This window comes from Enhydra lutris, unplaced genomic scaffold, assembly GCF_002288905.1.
Source record: "Enhydra lutris kenyoni isolate GAN:26980312 unplaced genomic scaffold, ASM228890v2 scaffoldscaffold57, whole genome shotgun sequence".
NCBI classification, from domain to species: Eukaryota; Metazoa; Chordata; class Mammalia; order Carnivora; family Mustelidae; genus Enhydra; species Enhydra lutris.
The window spans coordinates 3,243,341-3,254,533 of NW_019154141.1; the positions used below are offsets into that span (position 1 = coordinate 3,243,341).

The 11,193-nt window shown below is 38.8% G+C and overlaps 1 pseudogene; it reads right to left on the reverse strand.

Moving 5' to 3' along the window:
* LOC111158051 overlaps window positions 1–10,770 on the reverse strand; it is a 45,303-nt pseudogene extending 34,533 nt beyond the window's left edge.
* Window positions 10,771–11,193: the final 423 nt, after the last annotated feature.

Sequence of the window (11,193 nt, forward strand, 5' to 3'; positions counted from 1 at the left end):
GCAACTTTTCGGTCGCTTTAACTTGAGAAATAATTAACTCTATACTGCAACTTTTCAGTTGTGTTAACGTGAGAAATAATTAACTCTATACTAGCTTTACTCTTTTCTGATGTGTCTGTTTTTCATGCATTGGAAAAGAGAATGGAAATCCTAGCCCAGCCATGACAAATTTCACTGTGTTGTGCTATGTGCCTGTTGTTTCTAAACAGTGTTCTTAGTTGGCCCATGAGGATAACAAATTACTTTTACAAAGTACAAATGAGTTTTATATGTAATGTGCTTAGAAAAGTTCTTTGCATGCCGCATGTTAAATACATCCCTACCGATATGTTTAATGGGCTAAAGAAAAGTTGATATCTCATCGGGAAACATTATCATGTGATAGCATCCTATTTTGGGATTACAACATTTAAAAGTCAGAAATTTGTGGCATCATGCCACTAAAGAATCTGATTAAAGAGAACTTCAGTCCTATCAATTGTGAGCAAAATTAGAGACACAAATGAGGGATAAGACTTTTGACTTCTGGTATTGTAGGTGGCTCATGATCGTTCTCTGTTGACGGTGACTTTGACTGTAATATTGGGGAAGGTGTTCCAAACCCGGCTGTGAGTCACCTGTCAGTTAACTCACAAATTCACCCGAAAGGAAAGCTTTGCCTATGGAGGTGAAGTGCTCCCACAGTAAACAGTTCCTTACTTATACATACACTCTGGTAGGCTCGTTCCAGAACCCTTCCTCACCACCACCCACCGAAATAAACAGACGCAGGTGACTCCGGGGTATTTTCGGGAGCATGTGGGAATCATGACTTATTCTCTTTCCCGGAGTGGACGAGGACACCGACAGTTTGGATTAAAGGCCGTGCAAAGGCTGTCTGTGCCACGAAGTGTCCCATTCACAATTTTGACAAGGAATTTCCTCAGGGGTTACCGGTTGTTTGTCCCTAATGCATTGCAGTTTACCTTTTTTGGCATTTATGTTTTGTAGGTAATTTTGAGCTGGAGAGTCTTGAAACCATTTGACTTGTGGAAGAAAATTGCTTGGAGCACTATGAAAATATCATTGAGACCATGTGGTTTTTAAACTCTTTTGCACTGGACTCTGTTTCCCAATTATTTCCAGCTGTGTCTAGCCACTAAGTGTACCTTCACAGTCTGACTTTTTTTTTTTTTTTTAATAGTTGTGAAGTGCCATTATTCGTTTATTTGTTCAAGCGAATGTCTAATGTTGGGTAGAGGTGGATTCAGTTCTAGCGAGAGCTATCTCCACGCTTTCCCCTGGAACTTCATGCCTTTCTGTTTTTCCTGATTTTCTATTTCTGACAAGAGTAGGAAGTGAAAATAGAATGAAGACTCATGAATTCTTACTGCATTCATTCACTCTTTGACAATATAGGCAAGAGTAAAGTTTCTCTTTCACTACCTTTGGAAAAAAGGATGCATTTTACAAATCAACATCCATAGTTAAATAAGTATATTAACCTCCTGTTGGGATCATTACTTGCCCAAGTCATGACCAGGATCAATTCGCCAATGAGTCATACGCATGGATTCCTTACCTGACCTACAGATAAAATTGTTAATCAGTAATTTGGGTGGCTTACCCCTCCATCTATTTTCCTTTAAAGTCTTCTGAAACTTACACCTCTAACTTATTTTGCAGTGCTTTGAACCATTTTCCCCTCCATCTTTGAATTGACTAAACATACCTTCACTCAATCCAATTCTGGCCAAGGTAATTCTCTTCAGTACATGAGCGAAATGTGTAACTATCACGAGTACAGCATGGTGACCTATTCCCAGGGCTGATGTTGAAAATATTTAATGATGGGGAGAACATGGGCAATGGCCAATCAGAAACAGATGCCCCGTCCAATCAAAAGGAACACCAGCCATAACCATCAGCACAACCCAACAGGTGCTTACCAGCTGCCAGTCAGCCTTCCTTGTTCCCAGGGGAGGTCCACAGCTGCTTTCAGACCAAGGAGATTAGCGAGGGACAGAGAATACACGTAATAATGTACCTTCTCTATGACTTGATTTTGTCAACATCTCTTTATATGTCACTTAGTCCTAGTTTAACTAACAACGGCATTCCCATAAAACCCAGACCTTTTTATTAACTTCCTAATCCTAAGAAGAATTTGAGTCCTAATTGGATGCTGTGTAATATTTCTGAGGGGGAAAAAGATTCTCCCTGATCCCAACTTAGAACAGGTTGAGATATTTAGAGGCAAGGTGTGGAGACCTTCGTAATTATTGGCTCTACTTGGAATTAGGTCCTCAGCGTGACTTTATCACTTTGTGTAAAGCTGGTTTCAGAAGTAACACAAACATCTAAAAACCAAGGCTTACAAAGGGATTCCAAAGAACATCATGGATCGTTTTAAAATTATCTCTGCTTCTGCTCCATTAGTGAAGATATTAGAGGTCTAGCCACATGAAAAGATACCCAGCATTAAGTACGTGAGTATATGCACGCAAGCTATTTATTTTTACACACATATGAGGGAAGCCTACACATAATTCCGTATGCTCTTTCTCTAAATTTAGTTTCAGTTCTAACAGAAAATTCTATATGGTGCAGAAAATAACATGTATCCCTAATGATAAATTTAGTAACCAAAAATTGGCAGAACAGTAATGGATTCTGGAGGTCACTGCTCTCTTGCAACCACTAAAAACATGTTCTCTGTTATAAACATTTGAACAAGGTTTAAATTTGGTAGATTATTTATAAAATGAGAGTTTTACAGACATTCCTCTCTGACATCCTAGGAGAATGGTCATCTCTTCCATCTTCTGTATTCTAAGAGATGTATAATGTGCTAGAAGCGTGTCTCTTAAATGTCATGTACGCTGGGAAAGCATGAGCAAATCTCCTTTCTAGCCAGGCGTCCCGCAAACCCACGCATTCCACACATCACAGTAAAATGACCCATTTATTCATTCTTTTGCTCATTCATGCCACAAAATTTTATTGAGTGTCTTCACTGTGCTAGGGGACCTTCATGCTCTTTTGAGGACTACGGCCTCACCCCTGTCTTCTAGAAGCCTATACTCGAGAGGCAAAGGCAAAACGCATGTCAATAAAAATTAACGTACATGGAAATGTCTGCTGTGATTGCAGTAAGGACAAGAAGCGATTCAAGTGCAGAGAAAGAGAAGCTAAATGTTTTAGGGAGGTGGGGAGGACAGCAGTTGTCTGCTGAGGGCTCCTGAAGAGATCATTCGGAATTAATAAAAAATGGCCAGGAAAGCCTGGGTGGTGCAGTCCCTTAAACTTTTGACTCCTGGTTTCGGCTCAGGTGGTGATCTCGGGGCCGTGAGATCGAGTCCCACCTGCCCTCGACGCTCAGCCAGGAGTCTGCTTGAGATCCTCTCTCCCTCTTATAAATAAATAAATCTTAAAAAAAAATAAAATAAAAGAGCCAAGACATTGGATAAGTGAGAGCCTGTCCTGCCACATAAACGGACATAATTTAATATTTTGTTATACTTTAAAGGGAAAATAAAGCTTCTGTGAAGTAAATTGAATTCATACACACACACACACACACACACACACACACACACACACACGAATTAGCTTGAAGTTCAGGGATGCATTATTTCCTTACACAGGATGCCATCAGTCACTTAGGCAGGACCAGCGCAAACATGTGCCGTCCATGGAGAGCGTCCTTGGTTGTGTGCCTGCAGTACGCACTCCCCTTTGGTCTCTTTCTCCTCCCTAATGTGCTCCTTCCCCTTCTTCTTAGTCTTCGATGTAAAGATGCAAATTCAACCCACGGAGTTATCTTCCTTTATATTTAGTTGGCATGAAAATATTACCCCAGTGAAATTTCCCATTTCTCACTTCAATATTTTCATAAGCATTGGATGGCCTGGGAATGTAGTCCCAATCCTGGAATCCTAAGTACTAACCACTTGGGTTTTGAGGAAAGAAGTAAGAGAATAAATTGTCATGAGGACTGTACCCCTGGGGCAAATATTACATTATATGTTAATTAAAAAAATTGTCATGATGATTTAGTTACGATTGGTGTTTGTGTTTACGCATGTGCACACACACATGATGAAACTATTCTGTGGTATGATACGTTCGTAAGGTATTTAACACACTCGTATATATGACTGACTGTAATAGAAGGTTGCTGTTTTAATTATTACGAACCTCAGAGCTTAACATCATGCAAAATGACTTGAAAGTACTTTACACATAGAAAAAAACCATTTCTTCCATTTTATTTCAGAGCTCCCGATTGTTTAAAAGAAAATTAAACACAGCAAAAAAAATCTCTGTCAAGTCCTCCCATTGGAGGGGCCTCTAATTCTTTTCTCTTCTGGTTATGCTGCACAATTTCAGCGAGCACTTTTTGGAAAATGGTGGGGAGCGGAAACTTTGAACACAGCGGAAGACAGACACAAAATGTCTCAAGCACTCTAATTGTTTTTCTGGGAAATTTAGTAATTATAGAGAAGTTCTGTTTATTTTAATGGCTTCTTATCACCGCATGCAACTCGCTTAATGACCACATTTTCTCAAGGGACCTCCATGACATCATTGAGTAGCCCCCGAGCTTCCTGATACTTTTAAATACTGTCACAGCCAATTTTCAGCATTGTGGAGGGTTGTGGGATTCCTGGGAAGGCTCCCAAAGCTCCCTCGCATAACACAAGCATGTGCATGTACATCCATATGTGTACAATGTAGAGTATTTAAAAAGAGGACATGCAACATGTAAAAATAAAATGTGTGTATTTCTTTGTAATTCCCAGGGCAGTGAGATGAAGGTTGGGATAATTTGAAGTCACCACTGTATCTGGAGAGGCTAAGAGGAGACTCTGAATGAGGAACTTGAGCCTAGAAATGATACCAGTCATGTGTTTTGTCCGGAGCCTGGCAAAAGTTTGGCACGCAAGCGTGAATACGGGAACGAATGCTTGATTGAGTAAAGGTTGACTTCTCAGATGATGGGGAGCCGGGGAGATGTACACAGACCATGATGAGTCTCTGTCCTTCCTGAGGACTGCTGTACAGGATGGCTTATCATATGTCTCTGGAGGTGGTAGTTCCATTTTTACCAATCATTTCTGCCGTTCAAAGTCTTAATCCTGGGGCGCCTGGGTGGTTCAGTCGGTTAAGCATCTGATTTTGGCTCAGGTCATGATCTCAGGGTCCTGGGATCAAGCCCCACAAAAGGCTCTCCAGTTGGCTGGGAGTCTGTTTCTCCCTCTCTTGCTCCCACTCCTTGCGTTCTCTCTTTCTTTAATGAATAAAATCTTAAAAAAAAAAAAAGAGAGTTTTATCCCAGGAGAATAATATCTCTCACGATGAGGACTTGTAGCACTGGGACCCACGGATTGGACACATTTGAAGGTTTGGGGCATGGAGAAACGTTTTACTGCACTGAAATCCCAAAACACCTCTGGCTTCTTATTTCTCAACTTTGAGAGAATAACCCTAGATTCTCCTTAAGTAGATGACAATTTCTCTGTGCACAACAGAAATCATTCCCTTTACACTGGGCCTCTCCGTGTCCCCATGGCTCTTCATTCATGGATTTTTACCTTGGTTCATGCCTGCCAATGTGTCCTTTTCATACAACAGGGAGATAGTGAAGTCAGCCAGCGGCAGCCTGGGCGGTGGGTGTTGGGCTGAGAGGTCAGTGCAGGTTGTAGCTTTGGAACCTTGACCCTGGGCACAATGTACAGCACAGCGTCAGTGATTTTCTCATTTCCACTGAAAGCACTGGGCTGCTTGCGACGGGGATATCAAGTGTTACCACGGCTTGCTACAGCTGTGAGCCATTATTTCCAGTGGCAGTGGAAATCCATTGAGAGATCTCCTGGGAGATTGTGCAAAATGGTGTGGTGGGTTTAATATTAACCCTTGCCACCGCTGTAGCTAAGACTTCCGGCAAAGACCAAATTTTACTGGTCAGCTGCTGGCAAGTTTTAGAAAAAACAGACTTCATCACATGCAAGCTCGAGTTTGAGATGGAAAGCAAGTGCCTTCTAATGCAACACTAGCCCCCTGGAAGACTTTTGTCTCCATTTGACAGTTTCACACCCCACAATGTCTGTTTCAGAGAGGTCTAGAAAGCTTTCTAGGAGGGGAGAGCCTGTGATGGGGACTACAGCACAACTTTGACGATTCCAATGCCTTTTTCTTTTATAGTTCAATATGTGACTTAAAAAAATACAACACTTTATTACATTACCAGGCACACTTAACTTTTTATTTTTCCAGCTTTGTTTCTTGAGTTTTTCCCCCCTTACTTAATTGGAAATATCCCTATTATTTTGTTTCGTTTATTGTTTGGAGAAGGTTGCCATCTAGACACTCTGTTTACAGCTTTCTCTTTGAGGCACACATCTTTAAGTGAATAATAGAGTCCTCAAAACCACGCAAATATGACCAATGCAAGAACAGGTCTGCCAGTTCAGTGTGTCGATTGGAGGCCACGTGGTTCCATTTGACACAATTTCTACAATCGATTAGTTGCAATTAATTAGTAGACACAGTCATGTGCTCCAAAAAGGGGACTTAAAGCAGGGTTTCCCAACTTTGGCACCGTGACATTTGGGGTGGGGTAATTCTTTGTTACAAAGGGTTGTCCTATTCATTGCGGGATGCTTTGGAACATCCTTGGTCTAAACCCACTGGGGGCAGGGGTGGTATCAAAATGTCTCCCAACATTTCCAGCTGTCACTTGGGAGAAAAACCATCCCAGTCGGAGAACCACTGGCTTAGAACATAGGGTCAGAAGGAAAGAACATCACACCCCTCTTTAAACTACAAACAACATCCTCGTAGTGTAGGATATTTTACACGGGGGTTCTAAATCCCTGATCGCAAAACCTTAATTGTTCTGATTTCTGCACAGTCTTCACTCTCTTTTTGGTCTCCCGTTGGTGGACTTCAAAGAAAAACATCCTGAGCTCTTTCCCTTACCCATTGACTGTTGAAATCTTCAGGTGGTTCCCAGCTTGGCTTTTCATTTTCACTCAGAATTAAAGCCTTCAACACCATAACTCAGCTCCCAGCTGTGGGCTGACTATCTCAGCCCGGTGCTCTCCTGCCCGCTGCTATCCAGGGGAGCACCAGGCGGGGGCAGATGCAGGGCACAGGCTTCCCAGAACTCACCAGAAAGTTGCTACCCCTTCCTCAGCAACAGACACAGAAAGAGGCGGTCGCAATCAGGGGGTGCACCCTGTGGTCAGCAGTAGGAGACCCCATCCCTGTCACTGTCAACTAGAAAAGCATTTCCATACGCTAATTCTCATTTTTGAGAGAACTCATCTTGGTTCCAGTCAACCATGCATCTTTAAACCACGTGATCCTGGGGTCACAGGATCGAGACCCATGTCAGGCTCCCTGCTCAGTGGGGAGCCTGCTTCTCCCTCTCCTTTTGCCTGCGGCTCCCTCTGCTTGTGCGCTCTCTCTATTTCTCTCTCTCCCTGTCAAATACATAAATACAATCTAAATAAATAAACAAATAAACAAATGTCAGATGCCCCTTTGAATGGGAGGCACTCCCACCAGGAGCCTTGCTTCTACCCAGTTTAAGATTGTTTTGGGAATCGAGTTCCTCCAAACTGCTTTCTGTAAGATCCTGTATTCCCACAAGAACATAACATTGTTAAACAGCAATTTCAGCTGAAAGTTAACAAGGTTTTAAGGTAGTTAAAAAACTGTGAAAGCCTGACTCCCAGTGTGAAACACAAAACCTGAGAAATTCAAACATGCAGGAACGCTTTCATTTACTCGGAGGATGATTAAGGCTGAAAATGTTTCTTTGTTTTTTCTTTTTTCTTTCTTTCTTTTTTTTTTTTAATTTTGTTTTATTTTGTTTTTAAATCCATAGGCCTGGGTGTAAAGAAATGTAGGGTCATTCAAGTTGCTATTTCTCTTTTTCTTTTTCGAATTATGAGCTGAAAATAGTTAATGTGTATATAGTTAGGTGTATTTATTTGTGTATACTCTCTGTATATTCTCTTTGTGTTCTAACTCTCTATGTATTTATACATATTTATTATACTTTTATATTAAGTATAGCTTATGCGCTCGCACGAATGAGAAGACCTCCTCGGCAGGATAAAGGAACCCGTTATTTTTTTTAAAGGAACATATGATTATGTTATGATGAAATGAACATTCGTATTTGCATCAAAAAAGTAGGATTCAGTTCTCAGCTTGCTCTGGGAATAGTAACTACCACGATTTTATCAATATCTCAGCCAGTTCTCCGTTTTCTCATACCTAATGTTGGAATACTAATTCCCTCACGTTCTCTGCCTACTCCCCAATCCTAAAAGCCCTGTTAAAGCTGCAAGGTATATAAAATACACAGAAATAGATATTTATATAGATCTACACCTAGATGAACTAAATATTTTAAAAATTTGTAAGGGCAACTGCTACATGAAATGAATTCTGTGTTCATTCTGTCTAGAGTGTGAAGTATACGGTTATTTTATAAGCTGTGCAAAGGTTTTTATATCAGTGCGATAAAGTGAATCAACACAGAGCTGTTTGAAAACTAGGATTTATGGAAAGTGAGGTAGGGTGAGAAACAGAGTTTTTCTACCACCAAGACATTCCCTTAATAGGAGCTTCTCCCAATTTTGTGAGATTTTTAAGTTTTGTGTACCTAGCATTCAAATACAGTTCTAAGAAGTATGATTTTGAATGATATAAAATACCTAATTTATCATTTGAGTTTCTTACAATCACAGATTGTAATTGCTTGTGGGTAATTCATTACCCACCTATTGATGAAAATGGTATTTATTCTCTCTTTCCTTAGCAAAAAGGATCAAAATATTTTTATTATGCACAAAAGTATTCATCTGTAGCAAACAGTTATATGAAGGAAAAGATACAAACTTCACTTTTCTTTATTCATGTTATTAAAATATAGTCTCTAAAATAATTCTCATCCCTAAAAATATGCAAATTTTCCTTATCTTTTATGACTTTTTTTTAATAGCATTTGCTGTTTATTTAGAATTGTAATGAATATAGTTTAAAAGATATAGAACTTTCAAATCAAAAGACTTAGAATTGGGGTCATAAAATCTTTTTTGACTTTGGAATCAATTTATTAAAGTATCAAATAAATCATTGCTCTACAAGAAAAGGTAAATAAGTTAAATGCGTATGATGTGATAGTAGTTATTTAAAATCATGTAATCATAAAGTAAAGATCTGGGAAAGTTTTCAAAGCATGTTAGGTGAAGCGAGAAACTTACAAAATTCTGTAGCTGGTATAATCCAAAGTCATTAAATATATCTCTATAGACGATAACTCTCAAAGGCACATAAGAAGTGTATATACACATCTGCATATGTGAAATATATATTGTATATATACACCTGCATATGTGAAATATATATTGGTATATGTGAAAAATACACATCTAATCATGTGAAATGTATATGTATTTTACATACACATGTATGAAAACGATGGGATGGGAAAACGCTACCACTCTGATCATATACCCCTGGGAGATAGAAGTATGGGCAATTTTAATTTGATTTTATATTGGTGTCTCTATTTTCTAAATGCTCTGCAGTTATTGTCAATTATTTTATCATCAGAAATTAATGGATGTCTTAGATAAAATGCTGTAATCTTAAAAATTATGAAGGGAAAAACCCCAATTCATTTATAGCAGAATTAAAATCTGGAAAAATCCAGATTTGAGGTGGTAATTCCAGAACAAATTGAAATGTGAAAGTAATATGTATTTCTACCTCTAAGTGTGTGTTCTTTGAAGAGTATAACATAAAAACTCAATTTGAAAGCAAAAAGGACACAAGAAAAGTGGTCTGACAAAGGGAATAAAGAAGAGAAAGTATTAAAAATGCTTCTTAAAGTCAGCCGCTTTGATATATATTCCTTTTTCAAAGATTTTAATTGAGATCAATTTTTAATAGGTGTCCAAGTCATGGCAAAAAGGTTTCATTTTCAGTAGTAATGGACGTATTCTCTTCAAAGATCAAGGAATTTAAGGTATACGGAGAATCAGACATGTAAAATGATTATTTCTATTTATGTGGGGTAAAATATTCCAATTTTTATGTTCAGTTTATTGGCAGAATACTTGGAGCTTTTTTTGGTGTTTTGGAATTGTTTAAAATGTTACACAAGAACATACAAACTGCCGTTAAAAGAATAATATTTTAAAAGCAGCCCAGTGATGTTTCTTCGAGTTATGGAGATAATGAATATATATTGTCTCATTTGAAAGGCTTCTGTTCCCTAACTGGCTTTTTGTTTATGCAATATTTTTATAGGATTAATGCTTAGGGGTTAAGTCACAGATTCAGTTGGAATACTGGCCTTACTAGGTTCTGATTTTTTTTTTTTTTAATCATTAATGAATCCAAAAAGTAGAGCTGGAGAGGTGGGGCCACATATGGTGTCAATACACTTTAATTAAGTGTAATAATTCCCCTTTTCCTGAGGTAGCTGTGTTAAAACAGATTTCTCTTCAGAGATTTACCTTCTGGGGATCTGTTTTTCAGCGCGGCCATCAGGTTCATCTGTGGAATTGCACTGCCCTCTGTCGGGGCACCGGGAAGCTTCAGGTGACTTCCAACCTGAAGAGCAGAAATGTGGGGTTCCGTTTCTTCGTTTTGGGTATCTTTGGCTCTTACTATCAATCCTCTGAGCACAAAATAGTGTGAAGAATCATGAGGTTGAAGAAAGGCTGCTTCACTTCCTAACGGGCAATCTCCATTCAGAAGCATATCTTTATATCTTGAAAATAAGCTTAGACTTGTATCACCTTCTATTTATATGTAAATACAATGTATAAAGTTTATGAAAGCTTTTGTTTGCTAAGACTGAATGAAAGACTTTTCAAATAAATGTCTTTGAAGTATGGCAACATCATTTTATTTTTCCTCTCTGAGGAACCAGATAGAAAGTATGGTAATTTAGGCAAATGGATTATAATAGTCCGGTATTATTATATTTTCATTTCCTAAGCTAACTATCCTAGAGACTAGCTTCTTTTAAGAATTAAAACTCGTTATGCTGAAAATAAATTAAAAAAATGATTAAAAAAAAAAGAATTAAAACTCGTTGGTGTCTGCAATTCATTTTTTGAGTGGCTTTCACTGAATTAAGTTTCCCAACGCTGACCCTTGTTTTGGTGAGGAGCTCTGGAG